Source organism: Hyperolius riggenbachi, chromosome 6, assembly GCF_040937935.1.
Source record: "Hyperolius riggenbachi isolate aHypRig1 chromosome 6, aHypRig1.pri, whole genome shotgun sequence".
Lineage (NCBI taxonomy): Eukaryota > Metazoa > Chordata > Amphibia > Anura > Hyperoliidae > Hyperolius > Hyperolius riggenbachi.
Window position 1 is genome coordinate 332,137,625 of NC_090651.1, and position 15,259 is coordinate 332,152,883.

General features: G+C 44.3%; 1 protein-coding gene across 6 annotated transcripts in view; it reads right to left on the reverse strand.

Moving 5' to 3' along the window:
• GRIK5 (glutamate ionotropic receptor kainate type subunit 5) overlaps positions 1-15,259 on the reverse strand; it is a 793,047-nt gene that overhangs the window by 569,245 nt on the left and 208,543 nt on the right. The window contains exon 1 of one of the 6 annotated variants that reach the window (XM_068241461.1): positions 6,590-6,610. The exons of the other annotated variants lie outside the window; for them this stretch is intronic. The gene's annotated coding sequence lies outside the window, so the exon portion shown is untranslated. Of the gene's footprint in view, positions 1-6,589; positions 6,611-15,259 lie in introns of those variants that run through there. 6 annotated transcript variants of the gene reach the window in all.

Genomic DNA, 15,259 nt, shown 5'->3' on the forward strand with positions numbered 1-15,259 from the left:
TCCAATTAGCTGATGGATCATCTATTAGTACTGGGCCCGTCACACAAGAAACATTACCGTTGCTGGTAACTACACCGTCCGGCCATCAGGAATACTTAACCTTTGATGTGATCCCGTCACCATTATTCCCTATTATTCTTGGCATGCCCTGGCTAAGGGCACACAACCCTATAATTAACTGGTCATCAGGGGAGATAATTTTTTCATCCAGGTATTGTCAACAATTCTGTCTTCCAAGGATTGGGCAGCTACTTTGCCTCAGTTCAGGAAACAAGAAATTCATCCCTACAGCTTATCATGATTTTTTGGATGTGTTTGATGAGAAGGCAGCGGACACATTACCACCCCATCGCATTTATGATTGTCCCATTGAACTTCTTCCTGGAGCAGAAATTCCTTTCGGACGTATCTTTCCTCTATCAGATCCAGAGACGGAAGTATTAAGAAAGTATATTAATGAAAATTTACGCAAGGGATTCATCCGACCATCCACTTCTCCCGCAGGCGCAGGCATTTTTTTTGTCGAAAAGAAGGATGGTTCACTTCGGCCTTGCATTGATTACAGAGAACTTAATAAGATTACAGTCAAGAACCGTTACCCTCTTCCTCTGATTCCGGATTTATTCCAACAGTTTCGTTCAGCACAAATTTTTACTAAACTTGATCTTCGTGGGGCCTACAACTTAGTAAGAATACGAAAAGGAGATGAGTGGAAGACTGCATTTCGATCTAGGTTTGGTCACTTTGAATACACCGTAATGCCTTTCGGATTATGCAATGCTCCGGCTACTTTTCAACATCTGGTCAATGATATTTTCAGAGATTTTATTGATTCTTTTATGATTGTATATTTGGATGACATCCTGATTTTTTCGTCATGCCTGGATGAACACCGACAACATGTACAAAAGGTCTTGGGGAGACTTCGGGTTCATGGTCTTTTTGTTAAGCCGGAGAAGTGCGAGTTTGAAAAGACTGATATTCAATTCCTTGGTTTACATATTTCCCCGGAGGGAATTTCTATGGATCCTCAGAAAATATCTGCAATCCTGAACTGGCCAGCTCCCTCGGATAGAAAGGGAGTCCAGAGGTTCATTGGATTTTCAAATTTCTATCGCAGATTTATCAAGAATTTCTCTGCAGTTGTGGCTCCAATTACTAACCTTACCAAGAACCAACGTGTTTTTTCATGGACTTCAGAGGCTCAGGCAGCTTTTGATAAGTTAAAAGAACTATTCACCTCAGCTCCTATCTTGAAACATGTTGACCCAACTCAACCATTCATTCTGGAAGTGGACGCTTCGGAATCCGCTGCTGGAGCAGTCCTTTCACAGCGCTTTGGTCCCAAGGCTCTACTTCATCCTGTTGCCTTCTTCTCTAGGAAATTGAGTCAGGCCGAAAGAAACTATGACATTGGAGATAGGGAACTTCTGGCAATAAAATTGGCATTGGAGGAATGGAGATATCTGTTGGAAGGAGCTCAACACCCAATCTTAATCTATACTGATCATAAGAACCTTGAGTACTTACGCACAGCAAAGAGACTCCGACCTCGACAGGCCAGATGGGCACTTTTTTTTTCTCGATTTGAATTTCATCTGACATACCGTCCTGGTTCTAAGAATGGCAAGGCAGATGCGTTGTCTCGTATGTTCTCAGAAAAGGATACTCCACAGACTCTTGATACTATTTTATCATCAAAGAATTTTCTACTCATCCAATCAGATATCTTGTCCCGAATTAAGCAGGCTTCAAGTTCTATTCAACTGGATCAAGTTCAAGGATTACAATTCCAGGATGGGGTGTTTCAATTTGAAAGTAGAATCTTCGTTCCTGAAGTCCTTCGGAGTGAAGTCCTGCAGATGTATCATGACCATAAGTTAGCTGGGCATTTTGGTAATTCAAAGACTCTGGAATTGCTGCAAAGGAGTTTTTGGTGGCCAAAGATGCAGTCTGATTGTGCTAATTATGTTTCAGCATGCCCCACCTGTGCCAGGTCTAAGTCCTCCAGACTTAAGCCTTGGGGTTTACTATCTCCACTACCTATCCCTAACCGTCCTTGGGAAATGATTGCTATGGACTTCATTGTTGAGTTGCCTCCTTCTGCTGGGAACACTGTTATCTTTGTGGTAGTGGATCGCCTTACCAAGATGGCTCACTTCATTGCTCTTAAGAAAGTTCCGTCTGCAGCAATCACGGCAGAAACTTTTATCAAAGAAATCGTCAGATTACATGGCTTACCGTCAGATATTGTGTCAGACAGGGGGGTCCAATTCACCTCGAAATTTTGGCAGGAGCTGTGCAAAAGACTGGAAATTCATTCATCTCTAACATCAGGTTATCATCCCCAGTCAAATGGACAAACGGAAAGAACGAACCAGACGTTGGAGCAATATCTGCGGTGTTTTACTTCCTCTGCTCAGGACGACTGGTTCTCTTTGCTACCCATGGCTGAGTTTGCCTATAATAATGCTAAACATTCTGCTACTGGTCAATCCCCATTTTTTGCAAATTCTGGGTTCCATCCAACAACCTTTCCTAAAGTGGTTATTGAATCTGCTGTCCCCAAAGTTCAAGAAAGACTAGGTTGGCTATCTGAAAACTTCATTAAACTTCAGGAAAATCTTCAGCAGGCACAGGACAGAGCTAAGTATTATGCAGATAAGGGAAGAAGAGAGAGTCCAAACTTGGAACCTGGAGATCAAGTATGGTTATCTACAACAAATCTTAAGCTACGGTGCCCCTCCAAGAAACTGGGCCCTAAATTCATTGGTCCCTTCTCAATCCTGAAAAAGATCAATGAAGTCGCTTTTAAACTCTCCTTACCTAATTCTTTACGTATCCACCCAGTTTTCCATGTCTCTTGCCTGAAGAAGGTGGTTACAGATCCTGTTCAGGGCAGGAATCCTAGCTCTCCAGGTCCGGTTCTGGTGGACGGAGAGGAGGAGTTCGAGGTGGAAAGGGTCTTGGATTCCAGGAGACGGGGAAGGTCTGTGCAGTATTTGATCAAGTGGCGTGGTTTTGGCCCAGAGGAGAACTCTTGGGAACCGTCACGCAATGTTCATGCACCAAGGTTGATCAGGGCTTTCCACAAAGCAAATCCAGGAAAACCAGCTCCGATAGGCATTCAGAGAATGCCCTTAAGGGGGGGGCAATGTTGTACTCACCTGTCCGCGCTGTCCTGGCGTCCCGTTCTCTCCATGCGCGCGCGCGCCGCCGGCCGTGGTCTGATGACTGGGGCAGGAGGCGGGCGCACGTTTGTGCGTGGCGGCATGGGACCTTGCGTGCGCAGGCGCGAGGTTCGGTGCACGGGGACGCATAGATATGTACGCATGCGCGAGAGCGGGGATACGCATGTACGCATGCGCGAGAGCGGGGATACGCAAGTACGCATGCGCGTACGCATGCGTGGTAAACTTGGCGCCAGAATTAGGTATAAAAGGCCTCCCCCAGCCATGGCTCGGTGCTGTTCGTTCTAACAGCTAGTGGGTTCGCCCGATCCTGTTGGTGCCTCTGGCCAAGCCTGCCTTTGATTTGTTCTGCCTGATATTGACCCGGTTCGCCTGACTATTCTCGATCTCCTGCCACTCGCTCTGACTCGGCCTGTTTACTGGACTCCGCATCTGTCTGCTGCCTGCCCTGTTCCTTGGACTGTACCCTGAACCACTCTGCCTGCCTGCCGCCTGCCTCTGACCCCGGATTGAACCTTGACGACTCTGCTTGCCTGCCGCCTGCCTCTGACCCCGGACTGTATCTTGATCATTCTGCTTGCCGCCTGCCTCTTTACCCGGATTGTACTCTGACCAGCTAATCTTCTCCACATTGTGGATCCGTTCTCTCGACCACTAGAAGGTGATCCCAGTTTGCGACCTGGTAGGGCACTAGGCAGCGAAGACCAGAAGCGACCCCCTCGGGTCGTTCTTTGGTGAAGACCCGTGGTCACCTAGACTCCGCATCTGGGTAAAACCTTGCTCCCTAGTGGAAGGGTCAACGCACCACCAACGCTACTAGTTACCTATCAATCACGCCATAACACATTTCCTGCATTACCTCATGATTTATCTTCCATTTCCTGCCTTACCTCATGATTTATCTTCCATTACCTGCCTTACCTCATGATTTATCTTCCATTATCTGCCTTACCTCATAATTTACAGTATCTTCCTTTACCTCATGATTTATCTTCCATTACCTGCCTTACCTCATGATTTATCTTCCATTACCTGCCTTACCTCATGATTTATCTTCCATTACCTGCATTACCTCATGATTTATCTTCCATTTCCTGCCTTACCTCATGATTTATCTTCCATTTCCTGCCTTACCTCACGATTTATCTTCCATTACCTGCCTTACCTCATAATGTATCTTCCTTTACCTCATGATTTATCTTCCATTACCTGCCTTACCTCATGGTTTATCTTCCATTACCTCATGATGTATCTTCCATTTCCTGCATTACCTCATGATTTATCTTCCATTACCTGCCTTACCTCATGATTTATCTTCCATTTCCTGCCTTACCTCATGGTTTATCTTCCATTACCTCATGATTTATCTTCCATTTCCTGCATTACCTCATGATTTATCTTCCATTTCCTGCCTTACCTCATGATTTATCTTCCATTTCCTGCCTTACCTCATGATTTATCTTCCATTTTCTGCCTTACCTCATGATCTATCTTCCATTACCTGCCTTACCTCGTAATTTATCTTCCATTTCCTGCCTTACCTCATGGTTTATCTTCCATTACCTGTCTTACTTCATAATTTATCTTCCATTACCTGCCTTACCTCATAATTTATCTTCCTTTACCTCATGATTTATCTTCCATTAACTGCCTTCCCTCATGATTTATCTTCCATGATCAACCTTACCTCATATTTATATATACAGCCTCAGAAGAAGCACCAAATGGTGCAAAACAGCCATCAGTCTTTCCTCTGCACCCATCACCCATTTATACCGGTATGTCCGCTTATATTGTATAATTTATGCACTTGCACGTTTCATGAATAAAGGATTGTGATTGTTTTAATATGCAGTAGTGCCAGGATTCTGTTGCTACCTGCATCCTCAAATTGAACGACACCTCAAGTGAGAGGGATAGGGAGGCTGCCATATTTATTTCCTTTTAAACAATTCCAGTTGTCTGGAGTCCTGCTGATCTCTTTGGCTGCAGTTAGGCCCGGATTTATCTCACAACGAGCCTATAGGCATAGATGTCCTGGCACTTTAGTCTCTGCCCTCCATGAACCCACCGAACTGCACCGCAAGGGTGCTGGCTGTCCCAGCTGTCACTTCTCCTTTACTTCCCTTGTCCATCATAAGTAGCTTCAGGTGCCCCTTAGTATTAGGTAGTCAGAAGTACCCTCTCTAATAAGTTTTGAGGTGCCCCCAAATATTAGGTAGCTAGAAGAACCTCAGTATTAAGTAAATGGAGGTACCCCTGACTGAAGGGAGATCTCCTCAGTGGAATGCAGAGAGCAGGGTGAGTAAGCTCTCATTTACACTCTTATTAGGACTCTGCATAGGGAAGAAGGGAGGGAAGCCACCTTTCTATTATCAAGCGCCTGTAGGCTCGTGCCTACAATGCCTTATGGTAAATCCGGCCCTGGCTGCAGTAGTATCACACACCTGAAACAAGCAAGGGGCTAATCCAGTCAGAAACATCTAATCTGCATGCTTGTTCAGGGTCTATGGCTGAATCCTGGTACATGCCTCCAATATTAATTAAGCAATGAATGGCCAGTTTTACCACCTACATGTAGTGTGAGGGGTCAACAGATTTTGAATACTATGAGCAGATTGTGTAAGTAAGCTCTCATACTACATGGAGGTAGTATACCTCCCAACTTTTTGAGATGAGAAAGAGGGACACTTAAGCCCCACCCCTGCCACACCCCTGCTCACGGCCCCGTCACAACCATAGGCACGCGTACCATAAAGATTTCATAAGAAAAATATGTTGTTTTATAATTCAAACCATACCGTTTTTTTCTATCCTGGTGCATGTTCCTTTATATTATCATTTGAAAATAAGAAATATATCTATTTAAAAGACGGGAATAAAGTTTAGAGGCAATTACACACATTTTTCAGTAGAGAAATACATATATTTACCAGTGGCGTAGCTAAGGAGCTGTGGGCCCTGATGCAAGTTTTACAATGGGGCCTTCCAAGCACTTTATCCATAACAATTGTTACGGCGCACCAAAACCTGCCAATGGCAACTAAAGTGTCAGAGGTGCAAGAAAGGGAAGGGGAACAGTTTGTTAATGATTACCACTATTCAAAATATCTATAGAAGTGATTATTATGAGCACAGGACCAATAGAAAGCTAATACAGTAGTTGAGGGAGAGCCCTTTGGGGTCCCTCTGGCCCAAGGGCCCCGATGCGGTTGTAACCTCTGCAACCCCTATTGCTACGCCCCTGATATTTACATAGAAAGAGGGACAAAGTCCTGAAAGAGGGACAAATGAGGAGGAAAGAGGGACAGAGCTCCCAAAGAGGGACTATCCCTCCAAAAGAGGGACAGTTGGGAGCTATGAGGTAGTAAAATTGTACCAGGCTTAATGCTACTTACACAAGATACAATTTTCTGACAGATTATTTCCAACGGGTCCAATCTGATTTCCGATCGATTTTCCATTCACTCAAACCTGTTGGAAATAAGCGATCTGACAGTTAATTTGTTAGAAAATAGTGTTGTGTGTACCTAGCATTAGGGTATTAGAGAAAGGCTTAGCAGGACATCTAGGTAATCTGCATTGTTTAAGGCCAGTTTTACACCTAGCCATAGCGTTGCAGTGCAATGTTCCGCCCCATCACATCACCAAAAACTACATTTATATGACCCTGCAGCAGAGAGCGCCGACAGGGTCATATGCATAGCGCCGCCCCCCTGCACACCCTATGCTGCCCCTCGCCCAGTGACGTACTCTCTGCTGGACAGGAAGTACCGGTACATCACTGGGGTTCCCTGTCGCATTTGTGTTGTTCCGCACATGCGCGCCGCACCAGCAAATTTTACATTTCTGCGTTGCCCATTCACTTCCATACATTCTCCCGCTGCGAAAGTCCGAAAGTTGACTTTGTGGCGGATCAGTGACCGGTTGGGAACTTCCAGTGCGAAGCGCCAGGTGAAGTTTGCTAGGCCCCATAGACTTTCATTGCTGATGTGCTACCCTGCACACAGAAAGGGTAACGCAACACAGTGAAATAGGTGTAGAGCAAAAGGGGCCTTAAAAGGAGATCAATATGTCGTCCTCCATATCCCTCTCACTTTAGGTGTGCTTTAGGAAGGAATTTATATAGCGCCAACATATTACGCAGCGCTGTACAGAGTATATAGTCTTATTACTTAACTGTCCATCAGAGGGGCTGACAATCTAATCCCTACCATAGTCATGTGTCTATGTATGTATCATGTAGTGTATGTATCGTCGTCTAGGGCCAATTTATGGGGGAAGCCAATAAACTTAACTGTATGGGCTTTTTTGGGGATGTGTGAGGAAACCAAAATGCCCGGAGAAAACTCACACCGACACGGGGAGAACATATAAACTCCTTGCAGATGTTGACCTGGCTGGGATTCGAACCGGGGACCCAGCGCTGCAAGGCGAGAGTGCTAACCACTACGCCACCGTGCTGCCCAATTGAAGGTATACTTCAGCTATTTATTCTGTACCGTTTCAACATGTTCGGTAATGGGAAAGTTGGAAAATATTTGAGAGAATTGAGAGAAAAGTGGGCACATACAGTTAGGGGCGTAGCAATAGGGGTTGCAGAGGGCCCTCCCGCAACTGCAGTATTAGCTCTCTATTGGTCCTGTCCTCATAATAATCACTTCTATAGATACTTTGAATAGTAGTAATCATTAACAAACTGTTCCCCATCCCTTTTGTGTACCTCTGACACTGTAGTTGCCATTGGCAGGTTTTGGTGCGCCGTATCAATTGTTACGTATAGAGTGTTTGGGGGGGGGGGGGGGGCATGTAAAACTTGCATCGGGGCCCACAGCTCCTTAGCTACGCTACTGCATACAGTTATACTGAATCTAGAGGCTCAATCGGGTCTAAGTCAGACTTTTTCTTGTAATTGAGTTGGATTTTTGGATCAGGTAGTAATCGACTGTTTGCCAGATCAGGCCATTAACAGCTCCTGTACGGCTGGCATAAAACATTCTGCTGCCAGGCTGAGGTGGTACAAAGCACAGGAGCCTTCAAATTGCTTTAACAGTGGGAAACGCTGTGCTAAACCGGCTGTTCCCTCAAGATGCAGAAAATGTCACATTTATTTGAAGTATACCTTCAATTGCTTTAAATAAATGTACTTAATGCTCTGCAGCAAAGCAGCAATTTCCACTGACTGGCTCGCCGGGTGCTAGTTCAGAGATTTCAGCGGCTCTCAGAATGAGAAATGCGGTGGGGGTGGGCGGGGGTGCACAGGACGCTGCAGGAACAGGGTGGGGGGGGGGGGGGCATTTCTAATCCAGAAGATATGTGAGTCAATAAAATCAATTACAAATTTGATTGTGATTGAAAAATGAATGGTCTTTTTTTATCAATCAGGCACAGGGGGAGTGATATTGATGGTCCCTGAGATTTGTAGTGCATCAGTTGGTACAAAGCTAGGGGAGGCTTTGGTCATTGGTGCTAAAGTTTAAATAGGAACTCCAGTGAAAATAATGTAATAAAAAAGTGCTTCATATTTACAATAATTATGTATAAATGATTTAGTCAGTGTTTGCCCATTGTAAAAGCTTTCCTCTCCCTGATTTACATTCTGACATTTATCACATGGCGACATTTTTACTGTTGGTAGGTGATGTCACTGGAAGGAGCTGCTGCATGTTTTTTTGGCAGTTGGAAACAGCTATTTCCCACAATGCAGCAAGGTTCCCAGACAGGAAACTGCCAGGAGTACGTACTCAAGAGTTCCTTGTGGGAGGGGTTTCACCACAATATTAGCCATACAGAGACTACTGATGATCCTTTTGTGAAAAGGAATAGATTACTCATGTAAAAGTGGGTATCAGCTACTGTTTGGGATAAAGTTCAATTCATGGTCGGAGTTTCTCTTTAAGCATAGCTTAGAAGGGAAATAGAGTAATAATGATTGCTACTATCCGAATGGTTTCCAACATTAATATACTGATCACCTTTCCGTTTACACCTCTCCTAAGGCTCGTACACACCATAGAGAACACTCATGCTTCAAGGTCCCGGCCGAGTATGTAGCATATGTCCACATGTCCCACAAGGTCATTCGGCAATTGGGCACTGAACAACAAACGTACCACTTTCATTTACCCCACCGGTAGCCACTCACTTGTGCGCAACTCTGTAATTCCCTCCTCCCCTCTCCATTGAACAGTACTTGCCTCTTGCCGAAAGTTTGTACAGCACTTGTTCATAGCAGTGTTACTAGAGATGAGCGTAATGGAGTAATTACGATTTCGCGAAATTTCGCGTAATTAGTGTAATTACGTTTATGGCCGTAAGTACATAATCGTAATGAAGAAGGATTTCGTGAAATTTCGCGTAAGCGTAATTTTCGCATTGCAACGGGTATTACGAAATTAATGCGTATGGTCATGCTCCCGAAGCGGAAAAGTTGACGCATGTATCAATGTTAGGTAGCCGCCGACTTTAAGGGTTAATAGCAAAGCCCCCTTAAATGCTAAGAGCCTCAAATTTGGAGAATATATTAAGGAGATCAGGAGGAATAAGAGGAAAAAAAATTTTTTCAAAAAGACCTTATAGTTTTTGAGAAAATCGATGTTAAAGTTTCAAAGGAAAAATGTAAACATTTAAAAACCCGCCGACTTTAACGGTTAATAGCAAAGCCTGCTTAAAGTTTAGGAACACCAAATTCCCAGGGTATATTAAGGGGATCAGTGGGAATAAGAGGAAAACAATTTTTTCAAAAAGACCTTATAGTTTTTGAGAAAATCGTTTTTTAAGTTTCAAGGGCGAAAATGTCTTTTAAATGCAGAAAATGTCAGGTTTTTTTGCACAGGTAACAATAGTGTATTATTTTCATAGATTCCCCCAAGTGGGAAGAGTTTTACTTACTTCGTTCTGAGTGTGGGAAATATTAAAAAAAACGACGTGGGGTCCCCCCTCCCAGACCTCTTTAACCCCTTGTCCCCCATGCAGGCTGGGATAGCCAGAATGCGGAGCACCGGCCGCGTGGGGCTCCGCACCCTGACTATACCAGCCCGCATGGTCCATGGATTGGGGGGTCTCGGAAGGGGAGGGGCAGCCAAGCTTTCCCCTCCCCCTCCGAGCCCTTGTCCAATCCAAGGACAAGGGGCTCTTCTCCACCTCCGATGGGCGGTGGAGGTGGAGGCCGCGATTTCCTGGGGGGGAGGTTCATGGTGGAATCTGGGAGTCCCCTTTAAAAAGGGGTCCCCCAGATGCCCACCCCCCCTCCCAGGAGAAATGAGTATAGAGGTTACATAGTTACATAGTTATTTTGGCTGAAAAAAGACATACGTCCATCGAGTTCAACCAGTACAAAGTACAACTCCAGCCCGTCCCCCACATACCCCTGTTGATCCAGAGGAAGGCGAAAAAAACCCCACCAGGCATGGTCCAATTAGCCCCAAATGGGAAAAATTCCTTCCTGACTCCAGATGGCAATCAGATAAAATCCCTGGATCAACATCATTAGGCATAACCTAGTAATTGTAGCCATGGATGTCTTTCAACGCAAGGAAAGCATCTAAGCCCCCTTTAAATGCAGGTATAGAGTTTGCCATAACGACTTCCTGTGGCAATGCATTCCACATCTTAACCACTCTTACTGTAAAGAACCCTTTCCTAAATAAATGGCTAAAACGTTTTTCCTCCATGCGCAGCTCATGTCCTCTAGTCCTTTGAGAAGGCCTAGGGACAAAAAGCTCATCCGCCAAGCTATTATATTGCCCTCTAATGTATTTATACATGTTAATTAGATCTCCTCTAAGGCGTCTTTTCTCTAGACTAAATAAACCCAGTTTATCTAACCTTTCTTGGTAAGCGAGACCTTCCATCCCACGTATCAATTTTGTAGCTCGTCTCTGCACCTGCTCTAAAACTGCAATATCTTTTTTGTAATGTGGTGCCCAGAACTGAATTCCATGTTCCAGATGTGAGGTACTTGTACCCCTTACCCATTTCCTTTAAGAGTTAAAAGTAAATAAACACACAAACACTTAGAAAAAGTATTTTAATTGAGCAAAAAACATAACCACGAAAAAAGTCCTTTAATATTCTTAATTAACCATTAATACTTACCTGTCCCTTTAAATAAATGATCCCTCGAAATAGCCTCGGAAATGTTCTATCAGTTACAATGTAACAAAGTTATTACAATGTAACAACTTTGTTACATTGTAACTACGCCGCACCCGACGTCACTCGCCGCCGCCGCATACGCGTCTGCGCTGTACACATTCCCGACAGAGCTCTGAGCTATATAGCTCAGAGCTCTGAGAAGCATCTTTGTATTTTGGCTCCAAGGAGCCCCATTGGTCCTTAGCAGACCAATGGGGTTCCTTCAAATCAAAAGTTACCCCATTGGTCTGCTAAGGACCAATGGGGCTCCTTGGAGCCAAAATACAAAGATGCTTCTCAGAGCTCTGAGCTATATAGCTCAGAGCTCTGTCGGGTCCGTGCAGGACGCTAAGTCCCCGCAGCTCCCGCTGCCCTCCCCGCCTCTCCCACATGTCACCCACATGTCACCCACATGTGGGTGACATGTGGGTGACAGATGTGGGCGGGGTGGACAGCGGGAGCTGCGGGGACTTAGCGTCCTGCACGGACCCGACAGAGCTCTGAGCTATATAGCTCAGAGCTCTGAGAAGCATCTTTGTATTTTGGCTCCAAGGAGCCCCATTGGTCCTTAGCAGACCAATGGGGTAACTTTTGATTTGAAGGAACCCCATTGGTCTGCTAAGGACCAATGGGGCTCCTTGGAGCCAAAATACAAAGATGCTTCTCAGAGCTCTGAGCTATATAGCTCAGAGCTCTGTCGGGAATGTGTGCAGCGCAGACGCATATGCGGCGGCGGCAAGTGACGTCGGGTGCAGCGTAGTTACAATGTAACAAAGTTGTTACATTGTAATAACTTTGTTACATTGTAACTGATAGAACATTTCCGAGGCTATTTCGAGGGATCATTTATTTAAAGGGACAGGTAAGTATTAATGGTTAATTAAGAATATTAAAGGACTTTTTTCGTGGTTATGTTTTTTGTTCAATTAAAATACTTTTTCTAAGTGTTTGTGTGTTCATTTACTTTTAACTCTTAAAGGAAATGGGTAAGGGGTACAAGTACCTCTATACTCACTTCTCCTGGGAGGGGGGGTGGGCATCTGGGGGACCCCTTTTTAAAGGGGACTCCCAGATTCCATCATGAACCCCCCCCCCCAGGAAATCGCGGCCTCCACCTCCACCGCCCATCGGAGGTGGAGAAGAGCCCCTTGTCCTTGGATTGGACAAGGGCTCGGAGGGGGAGGGGAAAGCTTGGCTGCCCCTCCCCTTCCGAGACCCCCCAATCCATGGACCATGCGGGCTGGTATAGTCAGGGTGCGGAGCCCCACGCGGCCGGTGCTCCGCATTCTGGCTATCCCAGCCTGCATGGGGGACAAGGGGTTAAAGAGGTCTGGGAGGGGGGACCCCACGTCGTCTTTTTTTTAATATTTCCCACACTCAGAACGAAGTAAGTAAAACTCTTCCCACTTGGGGGAATCTATGAAAATAATACACTATTGTTACCTGTGCAAAAAAAACTGACATTTTCTGCATTTAAAAGACATTTTCGCCCTTGAAACTTAAAAATCGATTTTCTCAAAAACTATAAGGTCTTTTTGAAAAAAAATGTTTCCTCTTATTCCCACTGATCCCCTTAATATACCCTGGGAATTTGGTGTTCCTAAACTTTAAGCAGGCTTTGCTATTAACCGTTAAAGTCGGCGGGTTTTTAAATGTTTACATTTTTCCTTTGAAACTTTAACATCGATTTTCTCAAAAACTATAAGGTCTTTTTGAAAAAAAAAAATTCCTCTTATTCCTCCTGATCTCCTTAATATATTCTCCAAATTTGAGGCTCTTAGCATTTAAGGGGGCGTTGCTATTAACCCTTAAAGTCGGCTGCTTTTTTATATTATACGGAGCGTTACGGTTTAACGCGAAATTACGGTAGCGTTTAATGCGAAATTACGGCATGAATGAAACGCGAAATTACGCGTTGAAAATTACGCTTACGGTATTTTCAATTACGATTTTAATGGCAATTACGCTACTGTAATTTCGCATCGTAATCGCAAATTTCGCATGCGTAATTTTAGTAATGCGAAATTACGAAAATTTCAGCTCAACTCTAAGTGTTACCCTAACAACTGAGCCAATAAAGGGAACCTTAAGGGAAACTAGCAAAGTTAACTAAAATTCTAAATGCCACATATATTTCCAGTAATTAGTAGCAAATAGCAATACAGAGGTTTTTTTCATCTTTTCATTTTTTTATGTGAAAAAATATGACATTTACAGAGAAAAGTTTTTACTGTGGGCATTACTATGGAGGACTGTGTCCAGCATATCCAGCATACAGAAACAGTCCTCACTGGCTGTAATCCTATGACTGAAATCTCTTTAGAATTATAGAAAGCTGAAGCTATAACTTCAGATAGTGTGTAAATAACTCATAAGATATTCCGTGTCTCTCCCTGCTCATGCAGTCTAAAGTAAACAGTGATTACACTCAGGGAGAGCTCATTGTGATTGGGTGTTGTAAGCATGCAAGTACAGGAATAAAGTACAGGTCCTTCTCTTCATATCCTTCTCTGTAGCAAAAAATCTCTCAGCTGTTCTCAAATGATCTGTGACAAAGCAGTGTGTGTGTGAAAGCAGAGCAGAAATAAACAGTAAATCATTCCTCTGTGAATAGTGACAGTGAAGTGGAACTTATCTACATGGTACAGCTCTGGTCCCAACTGCAGACTTTCGTTACAAAAAGCTGATACATTTGGCATTCCTTTCTCACAGGTTGTGATTAGAGACTTCTAAGCTGTGTTCCTTTTTCTTCTTTCTCTGCCTGAACTGGGCTTCCGAGAGCAGGGAATAGATTAAAAAAAAGGACTTGTAGAAAAGAAACACATGGACATCGGGCGCACAATCTGGTGTATAATTGTATGCTACAAGGTTGATAAATAAAGCGAAGAAGGTTATACTCACAAGGCTGGGTTGCCTGGGAGGCAACCACTTAAAGGTAGTATGTGGGGAAGTACCATCCCCACTCGGCCTTGTGGATGTATGGTGGTGATCGCAACTCCTCTATAAAAGTCCACTCACGGTGGTTTCCCCTGGTTGGGGATGGTTAGGTGATAGAGGTAATGGCAGGAGGCGCCCAGGAGCATCAAAATAGGTACTTGTGTAGTCAACGCATTTCACGGTGTAAACTTCCTCAGGTCGAGTATTGTGCCTCCAATGGAGAAACAATCAGTCTCGGGCACCTGTACTTACGCCGTGAAACGCGTCGACTAAACAAGTGCCCAAGAAAAGTTTTACAAACAACCTTTCCATAGAGGCTTATTTAAGGTAGGAACTATATATAACTTTTTTCTTTGTTTTTTGTTTTTACTACCTAAACCTCAACAGTCCTACATATTGAACAGTATATACCTATTTTGATGCTCCTGGGCTCCTCCTAACATTACCTCTAGACCTAAAATCTGCACTGGGGCTCATATCTCCATAGCTACATAACTGCAATCACAGAGTATGAACAGACAAGATAAAATGGATGCCGTGACTGCCAGCGATTCATATGAGGAGAGACAGGAAGCCGCAAGTTGCGGAGATCGGTGTCATCGCTTCCTGCCGTGTATAAAGCTGTGAGATCACTTGTGTTATTAAGAGACTCTTGTCTTCCCTCTTCAGTCAGGAAGCCTCAATAACTTAAATTTCCCCAACTGTCATTGACAGCTTACAAAAGGCTAAGAAGCCGACGGACAATTACTGCCATCTCATTCCACACAGGATCTTTCTTTTTTTATTAGAGTGGATGTATAAGCACATTTTCCATAATTTCCAGCTACTTCTGAAGCCAATCTGTATTTTAGTAGCGCAGACAAAATGGAGTGCCTCATCCTCTCTGGGGATCGGCGGATGCAGAGTACATTTCTGTCGAGAACCCTATTTCCATTCCGAGCAATCACCTTGAAAGCGCCCTGATGGATCGGAATAAATGTATTGTTCTCAAAGTA